Here is a 16,163-nt window from a genome sequence, read left to right on the forward strand (position 1 = left end):
TAAAAAGGCATAATTTAATTGATTAAATATTGATGTATTGTTAATATAAAAATGATGTGATATATTAACTTTTATCAGGTTATAAATCAAACTACTAACATATCACTTTCACATTAGCCGCACATAAATTTAATTAAACTTAATCAAATTATGAGACTTAATTATAACAATTTAGAAAATTTAAACTAAAAATTATATTAAATTAAAAGGCTAAATTACAAAAAATCCCCTGTAATTTCTCATTTTTTTTGCTTTTCATCCATGACTTTCAAAAACTTATATTTTGTCCTCTTAGAATTTAAAAAAATATTTTTAGAAGGGTACAACGTTAATGGAGGAGGCAAAATGACCAAAATTTTTGTTACTTCTTCTATAAGAAAAAAATAATTTTTTAATATATTTTATTATTTTGAAGAATATTTTTGATATAAATTATAAAAAATAGACGGAATGGAGGTGAAACCCTGATTCAACAATTTGAAAGGTTGAGAAAGCAAAATATAGGTTTTTAAAAATTAGAAAAAAAAAATAAAAAAGTGGGTTCATTTAATTTCTTTTTATAATTTAATAAAATTAAAATTTAAAATTTAAGAACAAAAATTATTGGAAGGCTCAAAGTTTGAGGACCAAAACTGTAATAAATACAAAAAAAAAAAAAAAAAAAAACCATGTCTTGTGCTTCATGCGTTGTACCGGCGTCCGTTCGGTCGCTCTCACGCCCTTCGCACTCCCATTCCTCTCCCCCACCACGCCCCAGCCCCATTCCCCCCACCCACATTCTTCAGTTTTTTCCGTTAGCGAGAGAGAGAGAGAGAGAGCGCGAGAGCGAGCGAAGCATGAAACCTCGTCTTCTTGAAAAAGGAAAAAAAAAGAAAAGAGAAAAAAGCAAAAAAGCAAAACCCTAGCTTCTCACCTCCTTAATCAATCCCTTTTTTTTATGGCCTCCGTGCTCCTCCCCGTCCTCCCGCAATTTCCCCCTCCTCCTCCTCCTCCTCCTCCTCATCTCGCCACCATTATTAGCAGGGGAACAGGAGGAGGTGGTGGAGGTGGGAGGAGATTAATGGCGAGGAGGACGAGGACGAGGACGAGGATGAGGAGCTACAACGGCCTCGAAGTTCTCCACGACGACGGGTATCAGACGGTCGGTGGGCTCGACGACTACTTCGAGGCGGTGGCCGATCCCGTCCGCCACGACCGCGACGGCCCGCCCCGCTGGTTCTGCCCCGTCGACGGCCGCCCCGCCGTCGCCGACCCGCCCGTTCTGTTCTTCTTGCCTGGTAATTGATATATTCCACCATATCATATTTCATTATTATCTTTCTGATTATCATCATATTTCGTTATATTACACATAGGGTGTGTTTGGTTCGAGAGTCGGAATCGGAATGGGAATTAGCTCGAATCGGAATCGGAATCGGAATCGAAATGACTCGTTACCTCATTCTGTTTGGTTCGCCACTTGACTCGGAATCGGATCGGAATCGGAATAAATCATTCTTCTTGTCGGTGTTTGCTTTGCATAGATATCCGAAACGGAGTCAAATTAATATACCAATTTTACCCTTATAATATATTTTAATTATTTTTAACCATTTTGAATACCCTATTAAAATATAAATGAGTAACTTATAAAATAATTAATAAAAAGTAAGACAATTTTATATTTTATATTATTCAATATGAAAGTAAACTATTTATTATTTTTTATTGCGATAATTATGTGGTAACATTTAAATCACAAAATTTTATATGATTCTAATAAATAGAATAGTTAACAAAACATAACCATATCCTCAAAAAAAGAAAAGAAAAGTGAAAGAGAAGTCATATTGAATAATATAAAAGAAAAGTGAAAGAGAAGTCATATTTTCAAGACCATTATTACAGCAAACTAAAATTACTGGTAACAATAAAAAATTATTCAAAATAATATATCATAATTCCAAACAGTCTAAAAAAAATTTGTTATTAAAATTTAAAATAAAATTACTCAGAACTATGATACTGAAAATTAAAAATAAATTTCTAAACATTTCTGCTGGATCCATCGAAATTTGGATTGACAAGATAATTTAAAATTGAGTTCAAAAGTCAAAACATAGAATTTTATAATTTAAATTCAAATAGAAATTAAATATTAAAAATTTACATCAAAATTTTGAAATGATGTCAAAATTTTAAATATATATTTTTTAAAAAATTAAAATTTGAAATTGAGTGGATAATTCACAATATAAAACTAAATTTTCATTTATTCAAATTCAAACTTAAAATTACAATTTGAATTTGAATTTGAATCCATAAAATTTAATTTACATTTTAAATAAAATTTAAATAAAACTTTAAATTTTAAATTAAATTTTAGTTTAAATTAAATTCATAAATTAGATTTAAAATGCTTGATTGAATTTTAATTTTTAATTCAAGTTCAAATTAAAATTTAAAATTAATAAATTTAATTTCTAAATTTAAACATATATTTTAATTAAAAATAAGGTTAAAAATATAATCCGAACAAACATCCATTCTGCCTTGATTCAACTTCCATATTGGCCTTCTAGGCCGGAATAAAAAAATGGGTGATTGTGGGATTCCTATTCCACCTAGGAATCGGAATTGGAATGGTATTCCCGCAAACCAAACACCTGCAAATGAAATCGTGCAATCTGATTTCGATTTCTAGGTAAAAAATAGGCGAACCAAACATGCCCATAGCATGTTCAGTGGCGAATTTAGAATTTTTTCAAGTGGGTATAAAAACCAAATTAGTCATAGATAGTGTATAAACAGAAAAATTATCATTTCTATTTATAATTATTCTCAACGTATTTTTATATTTTGAAAACCATTTATAATATATAGCCTTATTGGTAACACCCTCGAATACATCTTTTATGTATTTATTAGCCGAAATTTATGATAAATAAATTACTTTCATACAAACCACATAAAATTAACCATACGCCAATAGACAACAAAAATAGAAAAATAAATCAATAATTATTTTTCACAAACAACAATAGTAACCAAATACAACTAACTAAAAATAATTAACTAGTGTAGCAACCCGCGTGATACGGCAGGTAGAAATTATAGTAAAAATTTATGGATTAAATATGCATATAAAAACATAAAAAAATAGCATGAGATAACCACATTTGACTGGTTAATAATGTAAAAAATACTTAAAAGAATACCTCCACTAAAAAATTTGGAATAAAAAAAATTAAGTTGTTCAAAAATATTTTGAAATCGATTTTAAGTTAATAAAATGGTTTAAAAACTTACTAATGTTTTGCATTTTGTTGTGATTGCTACATGTGCTCTCTGCACTTCGTCATCATAGAATTCAACTAATATCAAAATAAAACAAATCAAAATTAGATGAGATAAATCCTGAGGAATTAAAAAAAACATAATTTAATACAAGAACAAAAGAGAAAGAAAAACCTAGCTAGGTTATTTCGTTGGGTTTGGTTTCATTGCTCGACTAATTATAACGGGTTCTGGTTTCTCCTTTACTATATCAAAACCAAATTTCAAAAAAAATTATCAATTACAACAAAATAAAATAATTAGAGAAAAAATAGAAAATTTTTTTTCTTTTTGAGAAAGGAAAAAATATATTTTTAGTTCATAGAAATATAAAATCTCACCTAGAGAGGGCTCCGGATTTATAGCTCTTCGATTCATTGTCACCTGTTTTTTCTCTACATTAAATCAAATCCAAATTGTAAAAATTAGTAATTTGAAACAAAATTAAATAGAAAAAAAATATTTTTGATCCAGTGAGAGCACCGTAGATCAAAGCTTCAGCTTTCTGTTGGTCATTGGTCTCAGGATTCAAATTTTTGCGATCTGCGATTGGATTTGGTTTGTTTTCTGCATCAATTCCAATTTTAATTAAAACAAAATTAAATAATTTTTAATTCCAAAAAAGAACGAAAAGAAGAAGAAGAAGAAGAAGAAGAAGAAGAAGAAGCAGCAGCTTACCTGGTGAAGATCTAATGGGTTCTGCATCAAAAATCCAATTTTTGAGAATCAAAAGCCAAATAATAATATAGTTGAGAGGAAAACACATTACAATTTCACACAAAAATTAGGTTAAAGGCAGTAAAAATCTCACCTTGATGTGTTTGAATTATTTCTAGATCCAAAAAAACCTTTTTTTAAGAATTGGAACCCAAATTTCACACAACAATTCACACAAAAATCAAGTCAAAAATCTCACCTTGAGGTGTTTTAATGGTTTATGGATCCAATTCTACTTTGTTCTCCACTTTTGGCGACATATCTCCTGAATCTTATTAATTCCTTATCCTCTTCCTTTCCTTTGCATCTTCTCCCTGCCCCTCCGCTTTCGAATTCTACAGATGTGAAATGCTTCGGCCATCGAAGTGGCGATCGCGATCTGTACGGCTGCAAATACGACTTGAATCCAGCACAGAAAACTACAATGAAGGAAGATGAAACAACGGTAGCAGAAGTAGCGGTTAGGGAAGGAAAAAGGACAACACATCGTGCATGGAGGGACGCTTCGATTCGACAAAGGAACAAAACGGCTGAAGGAAGACAAAGAGGATCTCGGTTCGGTTTAGTTTAATAGGTAATCGGTTCTGTTCAAAGAAGAAGAAGAAAAACGAAACGGTATAAAGAAGAAAAAGAATCAGGTTCAACATAGAGATAGAGTGCATTACAAGGTTGGTTGGCTGGTTCGGTTCAAAGAAGGAAAGAAAGAGGGTAAAAGTTGAGCCGGTTCGGTCCAAAGAAGGAACCGATCAAGAGTTGTTCTAACAAAGAGAAGAACCGGGTTTAGCACATCTATACATCTATATTACGAAGTAGCCCGGTTCGGTTCAAAGGAAAAAAACAGTGATGAAGAGAAACGCTTCGGCCATCGAAGCGGCGATCGCGATTTGTACGGTTGCAGATGCGACTTGAATCTAGCACAGGAAATGACAATGAAGGAAGATGAAACAACGATAGCAGAAATGGTGGTTAGGGAAGGAAGAAGGACAACACATCGTGCAGGGAGGGATGCTTCGATTCGATGAAGGAACGAAATGATTGAAGGAAGACAAAGAGGATCTCGGTTCGGTTCAAAAAAGGAGAAGAAAAAGGAAATAGTCTAAACAAGAAAAAAATTGGGTTCAACACAAAGTGCATTATAAGGTTGGCTGGTCGGCTTGGTTTAAAGAAAGAGAGTAAAAGTTGAGCCGGTTTGGTCCAAAGACGAAACCGATCAAGAATCGATCTAATAGAGAGAAGAACCGGGTTCAACATGTCTATATATCTATATTACAAAATAGCTCGGTTCGGTTCAAAGAAGGAAAATGAGGAAGAGAAACCCTTCGGCCATCGAAGCGGCGATCGCGATTTGTACGACTGTAGATGCAACTTGAATCCAGCACAGGAAACGACAATGAAGGAAGACGAAACAACAGTAGTAGAAACGGCGGCTAGGGAAGGAAGAAGGACAACGCATCGTGCAGGGAGGGATGCTTCAATTCGACGAAGGAATGAAATGGCTGAAGGAAGATGAAGAGGATTTCGGTTCGGTTCAGTTTAACAGGTGAACGGTTCGGTTCAAAGAAGGAGAAGAAAAAGGAAATAGTCTAAAAAAGAACAAAAATCGGGTTAAACACAGAGTGCATTATAAGGTTGGTGTGTTGCATTATAAGGTTGGCCGGTCAGTTCGGTTCAAAGAAAGAGGGTAAAAGTTGAGTTGGTTCGGTCCAAAGAAGAAACTAATCAAGAATTGGTCTAACAAAGAGAAGAACCGGGTTCAATAGATCTATACATCTATATTACAAAGTAGTCCAGTCCGGTTCAAAGAGAGAAAATGAGGAAGAGGTGAGCGGTTCAGTTCAAAGCATGAATTACTGGCAGGTGGAACTCACAACCAAACTGAAGGAAAGAATGCCACGTGGTAAATTTTATTGGGGACTAATATAATGGTATAGATATACTGATTATACTTTTATATATTACAACAATTCGAAACAACTACTATTCATAAACAAAAAAATACCCCAAGTGGGGTCAACACGACCAAAGAAAGGCTATAGAGCCCTTTCTTTTGCTACCTCAGTGGGGTCAATAGACCCAATAGACCCCACTAGGGGGCTATAGGTCCGCCAATGAACATGGTTCACTTGATATCCACTATGCACGTGAGTCTAGGCGTCAAGACAAATCAAGACAAATTTAGGACTGTTTCCTACTGGATCAATCTTTTCTGTGACAGTTTGGTCCGACAAGTTGCTAATATTATTGAGTCGGATTGTTGCAGTAATTTTAAAGAATGTCAAAGCCGACCAAGGAGGGGCGAAATTACAGAAATGTTTCTCAAAATATTGTGTTTGGTTGCTCTTTACTCCTCAAACTTTAATTTGTTGCACTTTAATTCTTAAATAAATTAGAAGGCGGGTTGCAATCAAGCCCAACTCTGTAAGGTAATATAAGTACATGGGATCAAATGTTATGAAGATGTTTTGTCGAACCTTTTCGATGCAGGGCGAGTCACGAGAATTCCAATTTCTGCTCCAAAATAAAACCGAAATGTACAGAGTTAATTCAAATAAAAGAAAGAAAAAGTTACTCAATAACTTACTAATTCATATTGCGTCATTTTCCTGCAACCAACTTACTGTCAAGGAGAACACCAAACCATCCCTACATCAGACCTGAGCAGTGGAATGTAACAGCAGGACTTTGCTTGCATCTTGCCTAATAAGCTTGAGGAGTGAAGTGCAGCAAATTAAACTTCCAAGGACTAGAGACCATTAGTGTAACTTACCCCTGTTTGGTTAAGAATATAATTTTGTCTGTTTTGGCTTGGACTACTGAAAAGGAAGTTTGGTGTTTCAGATTTGGTTCAGCTTAAAAAAGAAAAAAGTCCAAATGAACCAAATAACATGAATCTGTCAGTGCTATATTCTAATGTTTACTTGTTTAGATTTTTGGCGTGTTTTGTGGTTTTGTAGGAGTGGATGGCATTGGCTTGGGCCTCTTCATGCATCATACAGCCCTTGGAAGGTATGGCAGCAATTTGATTTTAACTTTTAATTCTATTTATGATGCGTTGCACAAGAAACGTGTTAGAATAAACTTGTCATGTTTGATTCATACAAAAGATTTTCAAGAAACGTGTTAGAATAAACTTGTTCATGTTTGATTCATACAAAAGATTTTCAGACATTAGTTGGATAAATGAGTAATCAAATATGAGTAAGTCATAAGCTACTAAAAGTTTGTGTTAAACCAAATGTACTAACCTTTCTTTCTATTTGATACAAAATGAAGTCAAATACAATGCTTGAGTATGTCCAAAATATGTTCCCAAAACAAATCAAAAAATATAAATAAACCTATATAGCGCTAGAATACATTTAAACTTAAAAATCATTTTTGTTCCACCTTATTTTTGATGACGGTACTTCCCAATCAATAATCGGCCGTGTTAAATTGGATTTATAGTACTTGGACTTTTGAGAAATTGATTTTTTGTGATTTTTCAATGTTATTCACAAAGTGATCAAGTGGCCTCAAATACACCTCATATAACCCATTAAATTTGTAGGCCGCTTGAATACTACTCAAATGATATCGAAAAACCATGAATTTCAGTTCCTAGGAAATTCAAATCCTAATACATGTTTGCTTGGTTTCAGTCCTCTGTTTGGATCCCCTATTATTAAAAACAACGTGGAATTAAAATGACCTTTATACATGCATATGCACATATAGTATGTTTGCAGCTTTGATTAGCGTAAAACCGAGAGGGATGCCTCCGCATCTGGGTACAACTAGTTCCTAAACAAAGTAGTGAGAAGACAAGAAGGCAGTGATTGAGGGATCTCGTATAGGTTTGTCGATGCAGGCGCCGCGAGATCCCTCGGGCATTACCCATGCCTGCCCTTCCTTTTCCCTTTTTGGGAAAAGAGAAGGGCCGAAAGCGACGGTGGGTCGATACGGTATCGATTTTGTATGGAGCCTAGTAGCTTAGTAAAGGGAAAGACAGGAAGTTAAAAAAAAAATGCTAAATTTTTTTTTTGAAGGATATCTGCCCTTTGGGCAGATGGGGGTATAAGTGGTCATCCCTTATTCCATTTGCTTCTAACGAGCAAATGGTGGGATGCATTTGCTTAACACAAGGGAGGGAAGGTACTCTTGAGGTCATGCTACGACCGCCGATCGTTCCTGTGACCACAGGCCGTACCAACATCAAACTATCAACCTATCGGTATGATTTGTTGTTCACGTGTTACGATCTCGCTCGTCAGATTGTTCCCCCCTCCCCTGGTCAATGGCAGTGAGTTGATTGACCAAGGCTTTCCCTTACGACGATGGAATTTCTTCCATCGGCAAGAGTACCTCTGTTTGTCTCCTTCTACTTTAATGAAAAGCCTAGTCTCTCGATACTTGATAATTACCTCTGTTTGTCTCCTTCTACTTTAATAAAAAGTCTAGTCTCTCGATACTTGATAATTATCAAGTATCGAGAGGTGCTTACTTTTGTAGTTAACGATGAATACCCCATCCAGCTTAACCATCTACTTTTTTCCCTTCACTCATTTTCCACTTCCTTCCATGTAGTTTTTCTGATGAAAGCATCAGAACCTCACTAGCATGATGTAAAGGTTTACTGAGCACTGAGAGAATGGCTTATGAGCCACTAAAACTGTGATACAGAAGAACAATCTAACCTTCCATATAATTCCAACTTAAAAGAAACTTTCTTAGGCACATTTTAACTGAAAACGAAAGGCTTCACCTTTTCGTTGTTTTCTAATCCTTATTTCTAGCAACATTCTGTTGAAACCAAATGTTCAATTTTCAGTTTCCAAGGTGCAGCCGAAAATTCAAGCATTTTCCTGACTTCTTACTATATTTTTGCTGTATATAAATTAGCATATGATTATGCACATAGGCATAAACATGTGTGTTCACCATGTCAGCGTACTATGTATATAAATGAATTGATGTATCTGTTCATGCATGTTTTTTATATATTGTATGTACATATGAATCACTGTATGTGTACATTAATTAGCAAAAAGAGTGTACGGTGATTTTTTCGCAATGTAATTTTGAGCGAGCATCTCCTAGTTCTTTAATCCACATTTTACAGCTCAATTCTTCTTAATTGCAGGATATTCGAAATTACATGCATGCACATCCCTGTCCGCGATTGCACACCATTGGAAGGTTTTTCTCTTCCTGTATCAAGCTAAATTTCTACTTATCACTGCACCGATACTTCAGTTTTAGTTTAGTTACTAAAAAATGCCTATTATTATTTATCTTGCAGCATCTTATTTTTATTACATCATCATATCTCCAACTTCCATGTGACAATCTCCTAGATATTTTATCTAGTTTTTAAGTTTCAAAGTAAACATTGATAGGATTATGATTAGCAAGATACATAGATTTTATCTCTTAAACAATCAGGTTTGCCATCTCATACAGTTTTAACTTCGAAAATGATACAGCATGTTTTATTTATTTATTTTTTATTGCTAATTAGCTAGTTAGCCGTCTGTCACGAACTTAGCATTTTTGCTCGCAAAGCCCGTGTGGCGCCCACCTTTCTCCGCAAAGATGGACAAGCCTTGCTCCTTGTTGCTAGCTCAGACCTTTGCGTCCTGCGACTAAGTATGCAAAGGGAAGAAAAGAGAGAGATTGAGGTTTCCCACAAGAAAAAAACTAAGTACTCTTAATTACTTAGAAAAGGAGGATTACAACACATACACTTTTTTGTGTTTTGTCCTTAGCCATCCATACAAATCCATTAATTGACAGTTCCTCCTGTATATGTGTCTGTTCGTCCTTTCTTCTCTTCTCCTTTCATCTCTTCTCTCTCCTCCCACTCATATCAAATCTTTACGCCTCGGGAAGGGACACATCGGAAAGGTAACAAATCTTTCCTGGGAAAGGTAATAAATCTTGCCAAATCCATCTTGGGAAATCTGGGATCACAGATTTCTTCAAGATCTGAAGAAATCTTCAGTCTTGAGCTTTATAAAAGGCTGGAGAAAGGAGCTCAAAGGGGGGCGGATCGCACAGGATCGGAGATGGGGGCGGACGGAGCTGTGCGAGTGGAGGTCGTCCACATCCGGTGCACACACTTCATAGGTTGCACACATAAAAAAAAAGTTAAGAGAAGGTAGAAAAAGGAGAGAAGGGCACTAAAAAAAAAACAAACAAAAAGATTTAAAAAATATACAAATCCATTAATTGACAGTTCCTCCTGTATACGTGTCCGTTCCTTCTTTCTTTTCTTCTCCTTTCATCTCTTCTCTCTTCTCCCACTCATATCAAATCTTTACGCCTCGGGAAGGTACGCCTCGGGAAGGTACACATCGGAAAGGTAACAAATCTTTCCTGGGAAAGGTAATAAATCTTCCCAAATCAATCTTGGGAAATCTGGGATCATAGATTTCTTCAAGATCTGAAGAAATCTTCAGTCTTGAGCTCTATAAAAGGCTACAGAGAGGAGCTCGAAGGGGGGCGAATCGCACAGGACCGGAGAGGGGGGCGGACGGAGCTGTGCGAGTGGAGGTCGTCCACATCCGGTGCACACACTTCACGGGTTGCACACAAAAAAAAAGTTAAGAGAAGGTAGAAAAAGAAGAGAAGGGCACTAAAAAAAATAACAAACAAAAAGATTTAAAAAATAAAATAAAATAAAAAAAGGCTGTGCTTCTCCCCTTATTATGTTTGCTGCTGTCGTACCGCCGCTGACGCTGTCGACGCTGCCCCAACACTGACACCGTCCGCTGTTGTGCCCGCCGCCGATGTCGCCCAAATTCGCTCGGAGTTACCCCAATCCGGCGCTGTCCGCTGCCGTGCCCGCACCAACATCGCCTAACGCCACGCAAGCCACCGCCACTGCCGTACCCGTCGACGTCGGCCCAACGCCGCCGCAGCTGCCGCTGTACCTGTTCACAGGCAACGTCCAAGCTGCCGGGTTTGGCATCTCCACGGCCGGTTTCGCTATTACCGCGTCCGAGGTGGTTGCCGTCCAAGCCTCTGACGTCGTTAAAGCTAAGGTTGAAGTTGACAACTTTCATTGCTTCACGAGCAAGGAGGAAATTAATTAAAGGGGTGGAGTGGTCTTTTCTTCTATTTTTTATTTGTTGTTGCTAATATGTAACCCATAATATGCTTGGGTAATAAACTATCATGTTATATATATATGAAAAAAAATCTATTAGAGTTTATTTTTTTTAAAAAATACTAAAAAGTTTATTATATACTATAATGTATATATATGTATGTATGTATGTATGTATGTATGTATGCTGCATGTATGTATTTATGTACGTATGTTAAATAACTATATACAATAGAAACCTAAATAGCATCTATTATTATTATTATTATTATTATTATTATTTTTATTTTTATTTAACAAAAAAAATTTAGAGAAAGGGTATTTTTTATTATGACCAGCTTAATCGGAGGTGGCCCGCATACCTAGGGTTACTCAGGAAGCATGAACCCACTTAACTCTGACGAACGTTATCTATTGTACAATATATCTCTTTGCTCGCTGTTAAAGAATATATAGTCCAAAAATAAATACAAAATAAAAAAAAAAAAGATAAAAAAATTGCACCCCTAATAAATTTCCACGCTTACCAACACCACACCTTTTATTTATTTATTTAAATATTTTTGTTTTTCCGTTGTTCATTTTTCGGGACTTCCCAAATCCACCTCAGAAAGGTACCAAATCTATCCAAATATTTCCTTACCTCGGGAAACGACAAAATCCTCACCTTGATTCCGATGTGTATATAGGAGAACTTGTACTCATCAAGTTCGAATCTTGAAAAATTTTTCTAATTGTTTCTTCTTTCTCTCTCCCTCATGCACTGAACTTTACCTGTCTTTACACCGAGTTTTATATTTCTTTTGTATTTTTTGCTGGACCTTTGAGAGCTACTTGGATTCGTGTTGCACCACCCTGAAAACGTGCCGACGGGGTGGAAGGTGTCACAGGCTTCATCTAAACCTTTTTTCTCTATAATATTTTCTACTTTATCCATCCTTATAATTTTTCGAAAACAAAAGTTAAAATTGTTTTATTTTAGAATTGTTTAAAAAATAAATTGTTCAAGCTAAATATATGTTTGCATATTGCATAATTACATAGTTTGTTATCAATCCAAATTACTTATATACTAGTGTAGTGACCCGCGCGATGCGGCGGATAGGTAATATTCGATATTTAACTTTAGTTTTTGTAATAAAATTTATTCTTTCTTCTCTTTAAATTATAATATTTGATTATCTTCCTTACAATATAAATAATATATCATACTTCCAACATAGAGAACAAATAAAGAGTAAAAAAAATAAAACTAAGAGAATAAAATTTGATGCATAGTTAAACTGAAGAACTATTTGAGATCCTGTAGAAAAAGCTGAAGTAAGACAAAATAGTAAATATATAAGAAGAATTATAAAAGTAAGAAAGAGAATGTATACAGACCAACAATTCAGAGGACATATATTTACTAAGCTATAAAAGTAACAATGCACCGAAGGATTGGGGCAAAAGAGGCATGATAGCTGTGATNATAGTTAAACTGAAGAACTATTTGAGATCCTGTAGAAAAAGCTGAAGTAAGACAAAATAGTAAATATATAAGAAGAATTATAAAAGTAAGAAAGAGAATGTATACAGACCAACAATTCAGAGGACATATATTTACTAAGCTATAAAAGTAACAATGCACCGAAGGATTGGGGCAAAAGAGGCATGATAGCTGTGATACTAAAAACTATAATATCAATATTATAAACCTGCAAACTTCCTCTTAAAGGAGCCGACAAAACTGTGATGCAGGTTAGAAACAAAAGCAGCAACACAATGCCAATAATAGCCTCAAACTATGCCAATAATCAATTGTTTGCATTCTTGTCCTATATATTTGCAAGCATTTTTTTTCTTCTGATATAATTGTGACTATTGTAAAAAGGACTTCACCAATTTCTTAGTAAGAAAGTAGCTTCATGAAGTATAGGTAACTTCGAGTAAGCAATTTTAAAAGATTAAAATGATCTTAGGAAATTATCATTACTGATAATCCAAAGCAAGACTGACATTCAAGCGCAGTCTAATACCTCGAGCAATTGGATTATCAATATTGATCACTGCTGAGAATTCTCATCACAGTCTTGAAGCAAGAACGGCACCCACTTGCGGTCAAATTCTCGTATTTTGCAAGCAGCCGCGTGTAGTATACATAAGAATAGAAATGGTGATACATCCTCCTCAACACTATGACAATAATGCTGCATTATTTTGTCCATAGGAATAATCGGGATCAAGAAGTGGCAGGAAGAGCATGTAAGAAATCTCAAGTGTAAAGCACATGCACTAATTTTTAAGAAATTAGAATCCAGAAAAGACAAACCTTAGAAAGTATCAAAAGTATCAGTAAATAGCAAGCTAGCTTTGTGCGCCGTTGTTGAGAGCCTGCAGTTTGCCCACTCCATTCCCGGCCGCCATGCGCGCCTCCCCCGACGACAGTTGCTGCGTGGCCCACAGCGTGCTTTAAAAAAGGAACAAACAATATAAACCTAAGATGAAAAATAAAAAACAAACAAAAAGAAAACAGTTGGGTTACCTGCGCCACCAAAAGATACTCCTTTGTGATAACCTGCAAAGGAAGTAGAGGCGCAAAAAACAACAGAAAGCAGAGGCTAACATAGCAGAATATAGTTAAATTGAAACCATTGCAATTATGCCCGGCACTCCGATTACCATCAGCTTTCAATTTTCAAACAGAGAGCACGAAGCACCAAAAGCAAGAGACCGCAAAACATTTCTTGATTGGTAGAAAAGAACACAGGTATCAAATCATGATTTTACATTGTTCCATCAAAGATGGACAAAGAATCATGTCCTTGCATCGACATATTATCTCGCAAACGGGTTGGGAATCGAATCATGGATTACAAAAATGTCCTAATTTTCTATCCAATATCAATTAAACTTGTCTGCTAGGATTTGAGGAGCCGAAAAGAATCTTCGGAACAGGCACTCTCCAGAAAAACCAGTAGCCGCAAACCCGATCTTATCTTCTGATATATGTTGTCTAGAAGCAAATTTATTCTCCTAAGGTCATGCCAAACGCAAATTTGTAGTCTTTCTTTAGATGATCGATCTGCGGAAATTCATCAAAAAGAAACAAAAATGTTTACAATAAAGCTCCACACGGTCTTACAGGACCATCAGAGCCTCCCCAGCAAATCAGTTGACAATGAGTAAACAAATTTATAGTTATGATAGAAAGGTTAAAACAAAATCTATAAAAACCGCAACAGTAAACTGAGCGGTGGGGAGAACCTTTATAGTGCTTACCTCTGTAGAAAGGATAAAGTTGACACCCATATTTAATCTCTCCTCGAGGAAAGCAGCCACAACACCATTGGAATCAATTTTACCTCTCAAACGGCACTAAAACAAAATTTCATTCAGATGTAAGCAGGAAGAGTATAAAAAAAAAAAATAGTAGACGTAGTCCAAGTTGTACTAAGAAACTTGGTCCTCATAGTTTTGGCACAAATTTATACAAAGACGCTAAGGATGTTATTCGCATTCTGTAGCAAACTATCTATTCGAAAACAAAATTTCAAGTAAATTTCGGATGTTATTTTCAAAAAATGAGAAGTATATTTAAGATGTTCGCAATCTGTACCATAAAAAAAAAATGCGCAATGATGATGAGATGATAAAACTCCTTAAATAAGTGATTTAATCAGAGAGAAGAAATCGATCAGGCACAATCCCGAAACAGTGCACAATCGAACAATTCACAATCGAGCTCCGACACTCACGACACATCAATCGATAGCGTTAGGCGCGATCCAAAACAGAAAATTTATACAAAAGAACGCAACACAAATTTTATTCGAGCAACGCGACTGAAGAGGAAGAGGAGGAGATTAGGGTTCGGGTTTTGTGATCGCACCGTGGAGACGGACCAGGAACAATCCTCGACCACGGCGGAGTCTTCGAGGCCGTTGAGGATGTTCTCCCCGAAGTCGGAGTCGTCGTCCTCCTCTTCTACACCGTCGCTCAAGTACGTGTCCTCTTCCTCCCCTGCGTTCTCACCATTATCATCGTTCTCTTCATCTTCGTCCCTGAGATCGCCATTGGAGAAAGGATCGAAGAAGAAGATATCACTCTCCCTTGACTACCAGCCCCTCAACGACGCCACCTTCCTCTCCCCCCGCTGCGAATCCCGGCGAAGATCGCGCCGCAGATCGCGCCGCGGATCTCGACGGGGAGATCGGGGAGAGATGAGAGGCGGGATCGGAGGGGAAGAGAGAGAGAGAGGGGCGGGGGCCAAGGCGGAGAGAAAAAAAAAACGAAATGACGAAAAAGGCGGAGGAATCGCCGCGAGATGATGAAGCGTAGAGAGAGATCGAAGAGGCGTAGAGAGAGATCGAAGAGGAGGAGGGATCGAAGCGGCGGTTGTGGGGGAGGGTTCGAAGAGGCGGGGCAGGGATCGAAGTGGTGGGAATTGGGGAGCGATTGAAGAGGCGTGGCCGAAGTTTGGATTAAGATAAACTGGACACGTGGCAAAAAAGAATGGGGATTAATAGAGTTTATAGATGTATTAAAATAATTAGTAATCATTCTTATTTTTGCATAGTTTGTTATTCCATCTTATTTTTGCATAGCAATTCATTCTTGGCTACTATTCTTTTGCTTTCTCTTACATATATATGTATTGATATTTAATTTTGTTTTTTCCTCATTTTTCACAATTATTATATATTAAAATTCACATCAAAATATTGGTGTTAAAACTGTCCGCGGCGAAGCGCGAGTTCAACACTAGTTCCCACAATTTATAGCCCTAAAGATACAATGAATCTTGCCTACATAACTTACCCATTAATGCACATAATCAGCCCTCCTCAATACAAAGCCCAAGAGTCTCCCGTAACTCTTGGCACTTTTTTTCTAAGGCATTATGAGGCATAATGGCAGTAGTTTGCAATCCTTCATTCTCCCAAAGAGGGGTTGGAATCGGGCCTCATTGATAACCCGTTTCAGCTTGCGGAGTTGGGCCAAGGATCGGACTGCGCAAAAATTTTCTAAGTCCCCGACACTCTCCCCCACCTAATGTACA

General features: G+C 36.4%; 1 long non-coding RNA gene and 1 pseudogene across 1 annotated transcript; one reads left to right on the top strand and one right to left on the bottom strand.

The window, feature by feature from the left end:
• Positions 701-16,163, top strand: part of LOC109728391 — a 47,084-nt pseudogene continuing 31,621 nt past the window's right edge.
• Positions 13,820-15,522, bottom strand: LOC109727763. The gene is made up of 3 exons (XR_002220823.1): positions 14,994-15,522; positions 14,384-14,479; positions 13,820-14,186 (listed from the first exon to the last, which is right to left on the bottom strand). It is a non-coding gene; the product is annotated as an uncharacterized LOC109727763 (long non-coding RNA).

This window comes from Ananas comosus, linkage group 23 (assembly GCF_001540865.1).
Source record: "Ananas comosus cultivar F153 linkage group 23, ASM154086v1, whole genome shotgun sequence".
Taxonomy (NCBI): Eukaryota; Viridiplantae; Streptophyta; class Magnoliopsida; order Poales; family Bromeliaceae; genus Ananas; species Ananas comosus.